Source organism: Eleutherodactylus coqui, chromosome 3 (assembly GCF_035609145.1).
Source record: "Eleutherodactylus coqui strain aEleCoq1 chromosome 3, aEleCoq1.hap1, whole genome shotgun sequence".
Lineage (NCBI taxonomy): Eukaryota > Metazoa > Chordata > Amphibia > Anura > Eleutherodactylidae > Eleutherodactylus > Eleutherodactylus coqui.
This window is the reverse complement of record NC_089839.1, coordinates 37122793-37135465: the sequence shown is the minus strand read 5'-3', so window position 1 is coordinate 37135465 and position 12673 is coordinate 37122793. Positions and strand designations below refer to the sequence as shown.

The following is a 12673-nucleotide window of genomic DNA, read 5'->3' as shown; positions in this document are numbered from 1 at the left end:
CCAGGCGGACAACTGGGCGGCGGTCCCTGCGCTGGCTAGGGACCTGGCGACTACCTAGATGGAACTACTAACAGGGGACAGAGTGCCGACAGAAGAGGCAGGTGGAACAAACCAACAAAACTTACAAGTACAAGCAGGGCTGGAGATGGAGCTCACAGGCAGATAGACCGGACCTGAATAGCAACTAGTGCTGACTGGGACAGACCAGACTAGAGGCTAACAGGACCAACAGAAACAGGCTAAGAAAGGATAGCAGGGCTGACAGACAACTAGGGACTGGCTGAGGTAAACTGCAGACAGACTGACTAGATGAAAGCAGAACCAATAACTGGCAGTGAGCTCACATCACTGCCAGTCTCTTAACCACAAGGTTCCGCCCCGGGGCGGAGAGTGGGAGGAGGCAACTCCACCCACTGCTGTATAAGAAGAACGGAGGAGTGCGGGCGGCACCCTACGGGCGGACACGCCCATGCCGCCGCCCACCGGCCGTCCCAAGCTGCTGGGATAACCTCGACACAGGGCTCCAGGCTGCTGGAGCCGACGCCGGAGCGACGCGCGCCGACCGCGGGACCCCGTGCCGCGCTGAATGGTAACAGTTGTCTTCCGTGGACGCCCAGGCCTTTTTGAGTTCCCAAGCTCACCAGTGAATTCCTTTTTTCTCAGAATGTACCCGACTGTTGATTTTGCTACTCCAAGCATGTCTGCTATCTCTCTGATGGATTTTTTCTTTTTTTTCAGCCTCAGGATGTTCTGCTTCACCTCAATTGAGAGTTCCTTTGACCGCATGTTGTCTGGTCACAGCAACAGCTTCCAAATCCAAAACCACACACCGGGAATCAACCCCAGACCTTTTAACTACTTAATTGATTACAGGTTAACGAGGGAGACGCCTTCTGAGTTAATTGCAGCCCTTAGAGTCCATTGTCCAATTACTTTTGGTCCCTTGAAAAAGAGGAGGCTATGCATTACAGAGCTATGATTCCTAAACCCTTTCTCCGATTTGGATGTGAAAACTCTCATATTGCAGCTGGGAGTGTGCACTTTCAGCCCATATTATATATATAATTGTATTTCTGAACATGTTTTTGTAAACAGCTAAAATAACAAAACTTGTGTCACTGTCCAAATATTTCTGGCCCTAACTGTATATATATTATTCTACTAATTTTTACTATATATATTTTTTTTTAAAGAGACATGTCACACGGGATGGAGCATTCCACAAGGTTGCTGAATATGCTGTCCCTGAATCCCGCACGGCTAACTGTGGAATTCTGCCATTTTCAATTCCACTCCAAAATGCACACATTAGCAGTCTGGATTTTGGTGCTGAATGTTCCATCTTGTGCGGATGATCCCCATTAGTTCCCCACAAAACAGTATAATGTAACACTGTGGTATTGTATCACGTTGCATTAGAACACTGGCTATTAAAAGGATATTCCAGAAACTGGACAAAATTTCAAACATTTCCCTAGTGTTACCACTTCTTCCCATTATTCCAAGCGTTCATCTATTCCATTAACCTGAACAGCTTTGTTAAAACAAGTTAGAACGTTATAGAACTTTCACTTTGAACCACAGCAATACTCCAAACAACCATGGAAGTCCAAGGATCTTCAGAAGTCCCCGGGCTGCTATGATACCCGGATGGCACCCCCGCAATCATTGTACTGGGACCATTGGACATTTAAATGCCAGAATTTAGAGCAGCATTTAAAGGGTTAATAGCAGCGATCAGATTCGGCTCCCAAGCCTGCTCCATGCACAGCCTGTGCTAGGGACGGCTAGTTATGTCCTAATGGCACGGGGTTTTAGCAGTTAGGACATAGTCGTATGTGCGTCATGACTGGGTGAAGGGCTCATTCCCATGAGTGTATTAACGCTGCGGATTTACAAGCTCCTTGAACCCCCACCGACTTGCATCATGGGATTCAGACGAGTGGATTTTTCACGCAACTTTTGGTGATGTGAAAAAGAAAAAAAAAATCAGCATGTCCTACTTTAGTGCGTATAACGCCCTGAAGTCACCGAGACCGGGTAAATAGGCAGTGAATATGTACAATACTTGCGTTTTCACTGCTTATTTACGCATGAAGTCAGTGGGATCTAGTTGTCTTTTTTTTTTTGCGCACACAAGAAAAATTAAAATTCGCACAGAATAAGAAGAGTTTTGTTGCACAAAAATGAATGTATTCGCAGTCCAAAAACGTCATAGACCGCTGTGTACGAGCCCGTATATTGTGGTGTTAACAGCGATGCGTGTTGGAAGGACGTCCTCCATACCAGAATCATTACTAGTGTTATAAAGGATAGAAGGAAGTAGTAAAACAAATAAATATAATAGACAAATTGCGCCACCTAGTGGCCCAACAACTATGCAACGCGCACGTCTTCTAAAACCAAGAATGAATTCTCTATATTACAGCAGTGTAGCCCACAAGCTCTAGTTAAACTACAACTCCCAGCATGTCTGATGGTATTAAAGGGACACAGACACAAAATACCAATAAACCTGGGCTGGCGCTTACGTAAAATTTTGGTGGGACGTAGTATATGGACTTGCAGATAATTCCTGCAAGCATTTCCCTGCTGTTTCCAAGCAAACCTAATCAGAATGCGGAACGCACTGCCGTCCTCAGCTATACCCGCTGGCAGAGGGGCAGATGGGGTTCTTAATTTAGCTTTGGATGAAAACCTTTTTAAACTGCAATTAAAAACCGCATGTATCGTTAACAACCGCCCGCACTTTTTTAATGCAGCTTTTAATTGCAGAACAGCTGCAACTGAAAACCACAACAACAGAACTCCACGTATGAATACAACCTTAGGGGCCTTCACACTGGCGGAATTTTTTTTTTTTAAAAAGCACAATTTTCGTGCTATGCGAGAGGAAGTGAAAACGCAGAATGCCCTATCTTTCTGTTATTTTTATCTCCCATATTTCCCTATGGAGGCTCCTTTTTAACATTATAAATTCCTATTAACTTTTGCGCTAAAAAAAAAAAATCACGCAAGAAAAAAAATAAATAAATAAATAAATAAAATAAAATAAAAAAATAAAAATAAAAAAAATTAAAAAAAAAAATCGCAAGTGGCGGCAAGGTTTTTGCAAGAAATAGCAGTGCCGACGCTCAAAAATCATGGGAAAAAGTCGCGATTTTCACACAGCTATATCGCGATCGCCAGTGAGGCCTTACAGTTCTCAAACTACCACAGGAAAAATCAATAGAGCATAACACAAGTGTCGCTGAGGGTCTGGCCCCAAGTCTGTGCAGCTTTCCAGTCATGTAGTGGTTGTGTTATAGCTTTATCCCCATCCTCAGGATCCCGCTGCTGGGACCCCCACTGATCCTGAGAATGGGGGCCGGTTGGTCCCCGAGTGAATGGAGCAGAGAATGCGCAGGCGTGTTGTTGCTCCATTCACTTCAGTGACAGAAGTGCTTGACCTTTATAAGCTCTGCCTCTAAATGGGACCGCAGCGAGTCTGCCCAGCCTCCACTCCATTCACTCTGGGTCCAACTGGCCCCCATCCTCAGGATCAGACCCCCCAAAATCATAACGTCATCCACTAACCTGTGTGCGGTATCACTATGGATACATGCAGCTTCCACAAATGTGAAGTGAACAGAGCCAACGTAAAGCAAACGTTTAAAAAAAACGTCATTTTCATTAAAAGGTGTTCCTTCGAGAGGGGCGTGGCTAGCCAATGAGGGAGTAGGTCGCACGCCAGCACAGCTCCCGCAACCGACCCCAGAAAACCCACAGGCAGATGACCCAGACCCGGCTACTTACAGCAATGACCAAGGGGAAGAGAAGAGGAACCTCCAGGACACCAGCGGAGGACACAGGGAGAGGAATAGCGGCGTTTATGAAGAGAACGGCGGGAGGAGAGTCCAGCGCGGCAGCGCCCAAGATGGCGGACGCAGAACTTCCGGAGCGGCAGACAAGCTCGGAGGGGCCGCCCGGCCCGGGCGATCGGAGCGGAGCCAGCGCTGAAGGAGGAAGCGAGACGGCACACAGCCCCGAAGGCAAAAGAGGCAGGGGAGCTGCCGGGGCCGGCGGCGGGGAGCCGGAGGGGGGCGGAGCCTCTGAACCCGCGGCCAGCAACTACACAGGAAGAAGGAGACGGCCCCCGACCGGAGACAGCAGCTCAGCAGCACCCGTGGCTGTGGGAGCGGTGAGTGACGCGGGCATAACAGTCTCGGGGGAGGGGGGTGCCTCATCATCTACAGGGGCTGGGACCATCGGGGCTCCGCCCCCCCCCCCCCCCCGCAGTCTCCCCCCCCGAGCCCCACAGAACCACAGGAGCCAGGAGGGAGCACGCCCCAAGTCTGCACCCAAGTGCAGATCCCCATGCATAAGGGGACTCCCAACCCACAAGGGGCAACAGGCTCAGTGCCCACCAGCAATAAGGGAACGGAAGGAGCCCGCATCAGCTTAGGCCCCCTGCAACCCCTAGATCTGGAGAGAGAACTCTCACAACGCTCCTCACCCCCCCAGAGCGGCTCAACACCACCGCCAAATCGCGGTTCCCCCCCATCAGGCAGCTCACCAGAACCACAAAGTTCCCCCGAACCGCAGCACAATGCCAGAATTGCCCACAAGGGCTCCTTAAGAGGCCCATATGCGGATGCAAAAGGGGCCACAGTAACCCAGTCAACCTGGGACTACCCGCAGCCCCAAAGAATGCCGAGCCAAAGAAGACCCAGACAGCCAGACACCCAGGGCACAACAGAGCCCACAAACCATACAACATCAACACGGGAGTCGACCTCGTGGCAAATCAGCCATAAACATTCCAGCGATACAGAGAGGCATTCAACCGAGGCCAGACGCCCCATCCCGAGGAGTCCCAATGATTCTCCCACGCTGACACAGGAAGAGAGCTGGGACTGGAAAAAGCATCTCAGAGCCTTACCAACACAGAACCATATTGACGCCCAGTTCCAGCAACTGGAAACCGCCCGCAAGAAAGACATGGAGTCCCTCCAATTTGAGATTCGACAGATTGGCCAAAGAGTAGAGGCGGTGGAGGAGGCCCAGGAGAAGACAACAGAGACCCTCGAGGCGCATAACCAAGAACTCCACTTACACTCCCAACAGATCCTAGACCTCTATACCCACATAGACGATTTGGAGAACCGTCACCGAAGAAATAACCTGCGCATAAGAGGCCTCACAGAGGAAATAGAACCATCCCAACTTGAACCCTGGGCCCAGTCTTTCTTCAACAATATCCTGAAGAGACCCGAAGCTACCATCCTGGAAATCGATAGAATTCACAGAGCACTAGGCCCGAAACCCGCGGATCCGGCCAGACCAAGGGATGTGGTCTGTCGAATTCATTTTTACAAGGATAAAGACTTAATAATACAAAAAACCCGTGCCATTAAAGAACTGACCTTCAAGGGAACACCGATCTATATTCTCCCAGACCTCTCTCGTAGGACCCTCCAGCTGCGGAAAGCCTTAAAACCCCTACTGACTCTACTGCAGGACAGGGAAATACCCTATCGTTGGGGGTTCCCCTTCCAATTACACGCAACCAAGAATGGCAAATCTACAACATTCAGAGGACTGGGAGACCTACCAAACTTCCTGGGCACCCTAGAGCTTCCCCCGGTCCGGTTGCCGGACTGGCCCACCTCGTGCGCCCTGCCGGTGATGCCCCCAAGGAACACATGGCAACCAGCACCTGCAAAATCCAGACGCCGCCGCAAAGAACCGCGGCAGGGAGAAAGAAGCGAACCCCCGGAATGATCCGACGAACCGTATACTTAACCTAACTCACCCTGTGATATAACTTTCTTCAATCTAATCCTCTATCCTCTATCTCACCCGTTAACTACCCCCCCTCCTCTCTTTCACAATCATTACCCCGCTAGGGGAACGTGCTATCAGATCTAACCAGATGGGGGGTAAAGTTACACCCAGTTGGGTCTGGGAGCGTCTACGCCTATTACCACCAGTCCTGGGCTCTTTTCTTTTTGAAAGAGGGGAGCCGGGAAACAATAAATACTAGGGGTTGGGAAGCGGGAGGAGCTTACCCCTCCTTGGTTTCCACTCTCCCACGTAGGGCTGACAGCTAATTAAAGCTGTCGATTTCTGCCTGAACTAGGCAGGCTATTAGTTGAAGGGGACCAACAGGGTCACCCCAACAGTTACTGTTTGTACCCCAGTTAAGTGTTATCCCCTTATGTGTTCCCTATCCACCTCCTTCCCTCATGTGTCCCCCCTACCCCCCAATAACCTGAGCGAGAGGAGACAAAGGCACACACCTATCTTTGCAATAGACTCCAAATGGCGAATCTAACATTTTGCTCATTTAACACTAAAGGCTTGAACAGCCCTCAGAAGAGAAGGCAGCTCCTCTACCATCTCCACAAAAAAAAGGTGATGGTGGCTCTGCTACAGGAAACCCATTTCAGGGCGGGTTGTGTGCCGGCCTGCTCCTCCTCGTTCTACACCACGTGGCTGCACAGCCCCGACCCCCTGAGAAAGGCGGGAGGGGTCTCCATAGCTTTGCATAGAACTCTACAGAACCAGCGGATTGACTCACTGACCGATGAAGGAGGTAGATATATTTTCCTCAAGGTTGAAATTCTGGGTAAAGTAATCACATTTGCAAATCTCTATCTTCCTAACCAGAACCAGGTATCCCAAGCACTGAAAGTGTTAAACATCCTCGCCAAATTCGCGGATGGATCGGAAATCATCCTGGGAGGCGATCTCAACCTGGTCATGGATCCCACCATGGACACCTCATCGGGTAAGTCCTCCGTCTCCCGAACAGCACTTAGGACACTTAAGAAAAAATTAGACGCACTACAGCTTGTAGATCTCTGGAGAATTTTGCATCCAGAGGACCGAGATTTCACCTTCCACTCAGCAGCCCACAATTCCTATAGCAGGATTGACCACTTATTGGTCTCACACAGCCTTCTAGATAGATACCCTTCATGCTCACACGGAGACATATTGTGGTCAGACCATGCTCCGGTTCTGGGAGGCCTAGCGGGATGGGGAACCACTCCAAGACTCCAGTCTTGGAGACTTAATGACAATCTCCTAAGAGACCCATTATGCGCCGCGGCAATCAGGAATGCAATAGAAACATTCAAAGAGGTTCATCAAACCGATCAGACCCCAGCCCCAGTAAAATGGGAAACACTAAAATGCATCCTGAGAGGGGTATTAATCTCCCATGGAACGAGAATTAAAAAAGAGAGATCGGCGACTCTGGCGGGATTATTAGCCTCTCTGAGGGACAGGGAAAGCGCAAATAAAAGACAGCAAAGCGAGGCCCTGAGAGCAGAGATTTCGACAATACGTCAACAAATTCTGGGAATTCTAGATCAGCGCTCCCTGACCTCCAGAGATAAGCTCAGGAAGGGGTCCTTTGAATATGGAGATAAATGCGGGAGCCACTTAGCCAGAACCCTCCACCCTAGATCGCCACTTACTTATATCCCCAAAATTCAATCATCTAAAGGACGCATGGCCCACAGCACCAAAGATATACTAGAAGAATTCCAATCTTATTACAACAAACTTTACAATATCCCGACGGAGCCCCCTTCCACCTCTTCTCCCCGGGATGAAGAGATGGAAGCATATCTACTAGCACACGCCCCAAAGAGCCTGACGCCAACAGAGGCAGAGGAACTAGAACAAGACTTTACTCCACAAGAACTGACGGCCATAATACAAAATTTAAAGACAAACAAAAGCCCAGGACCAGACGGGTATACGGCCAGGTTTTATAAACTGTTTATGGAAGAACTGGCCCCAATAGCATTAGACGCTTTTAACGCAGTAAATAGAGGACACCCATTTCCCAAGCAGGCACTACAGGCGCACATCTCAATCATTCTCAAACCAGGAAAGGACCCCTCGGCCTGCGGGAGTTATAGACCAATTTCATTAATAAATGTAGACGTCAAGATGTTTGCAAAATTGATAGCAAACAGGCTACAGAATCTAATACCTAGGCTGATCCACCTGGAGCAAGTGGGCTTCGTACCTGGCAGAGAGGCAAGGGACAACACCATTAAGACACTATCCTTGATAGCCAGAGCCAAATCCACCAATTCCCCGTTGTGCCTTCTGGCAATTGATGCCGAGAAGGCATTCGACAGGGTGAGTTGGACCTTCCTCTCTGCCACACTTAAAAAAATTGGAATGGGCCCTCGAATGCTCCAGTGGGTCATGGCGCTGTATGAAGACCCCACAGCTAGAATTAGAGTGAACGGGTCACTGTCTGACCCCTTCAAAGTGAGTAATGGAACGAGACAGGGGTGCCCCCTTTCCCCCTTCTTGTATATCTTAACTATGGAAGTTTTAGCCAATTCGATCAGAAGCAACGACTCGATAAAAGGATTCAAGATAAACACTTCAGAACACAAAATGGCACTATTTGCAGATGATCTGCTACTTTATTTATCCAATCCCCGAGTCGGCATGCCTGTGCTCCTTAAAGAATTTGAAAAATGTGGGAGAATAAACAATTACAAAATCAACGCCCAAAAATGCGAAGCCCTGAACGTCTCACTCCCGCAGGCCGAGGTCTCCCAACTGGAGGCAGCGCTCCCCTTTCGGTGGGCTAACTCACATATAAAATACTTGGGAACCAACATCTCAGCAGACCCCTCCCAGGCCTATAAACTAAACTACATTCCCTTTGTCGAGAACCTGGAAAGAACCCTGGGTAAATGGAACCCATTATTCATTTCGTGGAATGGACGAATCAACGCGGTTAAAATGGATATACTGCCCAAATTCCTTTATCTCTGCCAAACCATCCCAATAGGGCTCCCGAGATCTTTCTTCCTAAAAATCAAATCAATAATCACAAACTTCGTTTGGAGGGGCCAAAAACCACGATTGAGACATTCACTTTTGACTAGAGACAAGGAAAGGGGAGGGCTGGGCCTGCCAGACTTTTCTTTATATCACAAGGCCAACATAGCAAATTGTGCCCTAGACCTTATCAAGGGAAGGGATACCAGGCTTTGGGTTGATATAGAGCATTCAGGTGAAGTAGATGGGATATACGGAGCACCCTGGATTCCCCCTAAATGGGTCAAGTCTATCCCCAACATCCCTCCCTTCAGTCTCCAATTATTCACCACGTGGGCAAGTTTCGCGCCTAGACTAGGATTAGTTACAATACCAGGCCCTTTAACACCTCTCCTAGCAAACCCTCTATTCGAAATAGCCACAAGAGAAAAGGGATTGCTATCCCTCCCTACTGACCCAATCCCAAGACTGAGAGATGTAGTAACACAGTCGGGACTGAAACCCTTAACCGAGATCAGGGGTCAGAACACCCCACGGCCAGGAATATGGCTCCAATATCTTCAGCTGAGGGGCTTTGTGGGCTCGCTGAGGCCGGGAGTGAATTTGACGGCGCCTCTTACGGAGTTCGAGCAACTCTGCATGTCAGACCAAAACCAGAGACACATGATATCTAGGATCTACAAAATGTTGCTGAGTCGGGAGACGGAGGATGAGGCCCCGAAATATAAAGAGGCTTGGGAAAGGGAACTAGGTGAAAACCTCACCGAGGAGGACTGGAGCAAAATATGGGCCCTTACGCATAAGATCTCCACAGCAGGCAAAGTACAGGACCTTAACTACAAGATAGTCTCAAGGTGGTACAGGACCCCAGACCAATTACAGAGAATTTTCCCCCAGTCCTCCTCGGCATGCTGGCGATGCAGAGAGAGTAGAGGTACAATGATACACATCTGGTGGGAGTGCCACCTAGTGGCCGACCTTTGGAAGGAAGTGACAATCCTGTACAATCATATCAGTCGCACAGATGTGACTATGACTCCTAAACTTGCCCTGCTCTCCCTGTTCCCAGGGGCTGCGAGAATAGCTAAGACAAGTTTACTAAAACACTTTATTATTGCAGTGAGAAGACTGATCCCAAGACTCTGGCGCACCACGACTGCCCTGACTAGAGGTTTGTGGGTGGAAGAGCTCCACACTCTCATGAGATTCGACGAGCTGGGGGCTGACGAGCCGAAACTGTGGGAAACCTACTATAAGACGTGGCAGTCGTGGGTCGCCTTTAGGGGATCAGACGCCCTCAAATATTGGATTGAACAAGGAACGATTGATTGAGCAGCCACTACCCTGACGAGTACTGAGACAATAATCGATATAGTCTTGCTTGTCTATATGTACCGAGTCTCCACCCCTCCACTCCCCCCCCCTCTTTCCCCCCCCCACCCCCCCTCTCCTATGTACGTCTTAGAATAAGAAAAGTTAAGTTAAGTCATTACAATCGGAAGAGAGGAAAAGGTATATCGAGTATTTAGACTAGGCCCGGGTCGATTATCCAACCCCGAACCTTAGTCACCATCACAGGGAGGGAGCGGCTGGGAACGAACCACCAAGAGTGGGGCCACCAGGCAGCCCCCGAACAATCTTCATGATTCAACGTCTCATTAGCTCAGACTTCCCCCTCTCCACTTCCTTTCTATCCTTCATATTCACAACTGCCTAAGTAGAAGTTAACAGAATTGCATTGCTAAAAGTTTTCCTTTTTCCTGTTGATTGATCAAGATATAAGCAAATAACTATGACAAAGTGGTACTCAATAAAATTTATTTGAACCTAAAAGGTGTTCCTTCTATACTGGAAAACGCACTAAAATGTTGCAATTTAAATTTTATTTATTTTTTTTTTTTTTTTTTTACACAGACCAGCATATTAAAAAACAATTGCACGTGACGCCTGCATTCACTTTAATGGGTAAGAGTTCTGCTAGTTGCAAACATAGAAATGAATATTAGGCTCGCCCGTGCGAATAAACGTATTACATGTTGAACAGAACCCGATGATATCAATGGGTTCGTTCGCATGAAACCTTATTTGAACTATTATCTAAAGAAATCAGGACCGCACCTTCACTATCCTTACCACCTACATTCTTCCCTACCGTCCTGGAAGGAACCACTACCAACAGACAGAGGACCGTCCACCTCTTTAACTTCAGTAGTTCTGGTTGGCTCCCTGGTTACAAACTACAACAAACCAAACTACACCCCAAGAAGTGCAGATTTACAATCAAGCAACATCCAAGCAGGCCCTCAACCGGAGTTATCCGGACCCAATTCATTCAATTACTCAGTGCCTTTTTTTTAGATCTTCTATCTTCACTAACTCAGTCATCATCCCAACTATCCAAAATAAGCCCCAAGACCACACAAATCGCCAAATGTTTCACTTCGATGACAGCCTGGGAAGGAGTGCCGAGCTATTGCAGAGACTGCTCATGCCCACTGCCTCTGCAATAGATCAGCATTCCTTTTTAGCCAGTTAATCCTACGTCACAGGGATGTGACAGTCACTGACCTCAGGAAGGAGAATGCGAGGAATACACGCTTCATAACAAGCTGGACGACTGGAGGTGACGTGACCCAGGGGACTGAAGAGATGAGAAGATGTCGTAAGAAGACTGCCTGTGGAGGAACAGGAGAGTTTTTTTTTTTAATGATAAAATCCCTAAAAAGCTCGTTTACACACAAAGACAATTTTTCAAATGACTGAAAGATTGACACTTTTAGCGATCATAAAGTGTTAGTCGACACTAATGTCCATTAGCACTTTATCAGCTTCATTTGCCTGTAAAAGAGACCCTAGGAGCTGTTTTCAGAGCCCAGCATGTGGGCTGGGCTCTGCACAAAGACAGGAGCAGCACAGCGCAGGAGGACAACCGGACCAGATATGCCTTCAGCAGCGCAGGAGGAGGACGGGGACACCAATTACTGGGCCGATGTCACTGCGGCAGCGGAGACTGACAGTATAGGAGCCGTGAACGGACAACGGAGACCAAGGGGGGTGAGTGGCAGGACCTGGTTGGCCAAAAGTGACAGGAGCCGTAAAAGGAGACTGGAGGACCGCAAATGTCTAAATATAAAGAACAGAACAACAGATTTCACAGGTCTACTACAAAAGAGAACTTCAAAACCAAGTCTTTTATTAACTGCTCTTGGAGCTTTGTGATCTACCTACTACAGTGTCCTTGTAACCTTCAGCACGTGGGCCGCACTACACAGAGATTGCGTTGCAGAGTGAATGAAGCACAGATCCAACGTTATACATGGTACTCGGCATCACAGTGCCTCTCACCACGCAGCTCTTGTACATTATCCCAACATTGAAGACTTTTTGTTAACAGCCCTGGAACAGATCCCTCCCAATAAGGCCCCCTGCACACAGGCGGAAATTCCGCAGTGGGATTTCCCGCAGAATTTCCGCCCATGGAAGCTGCCATAGGATTGTGTTAGAAAACGCAATCCTCTGCAGACGGCCGCTATTTGCTCTATTTCTCGCAGAGCCCCGCACAGAAATGTCACTTCCCGGCCGCCAGCCCCTCTGTGCACGGACCGGCTGGGCAGCAGCCGGCACATCACAGAGCCGGAGCCGTGGGAGCAGGTGAGTGCTGCTCTGGCCCCTGCAGGGGCACGGGTCCCGCTGCAAGAATTCTCGCAGCGGGATCCGACCCGGCCGTTTGCAGGGGGCCTAACTCTGAAAGATTCCGGTCACTCCAAATACAAGAAATCGTCTGAATTTATAAATTGAACACTTTGTCCCCAACAGGATTCGATAGAGGACTTGACATTGTTAATGGCAACTGTGTATACATATAAAATCT

The 12673-nt window shown here is 48.6% G+C and overlaps 1 protein-coding gene across 2 annotated transcripts in view; it reads right to left on the bottom strand.

The window, feature by feature from the left end:
* WDPCP (WD repeat containing planar cell polarity effector) overlaps positions 1-12673 on the bottom strand; it is a 333546-nt gene that overhangs the window by 313630 nt on the left and 7243 nt on the right. The window contains exon 2 of one of the 2 annotated variants that reach the window (XM_066595499.1): positions 11371-11477. The exons of the other annotated variant lie outside the window; for it this stretch is intronic. The gene's annotated coding sequence lies outside the window, so the exon portion shown is untranslated. The remainder of the gene's footprint in view (positions 1-11370; positions 11478-12673) is intronic. 2 annotated transcript variants of the gene reach the window in all.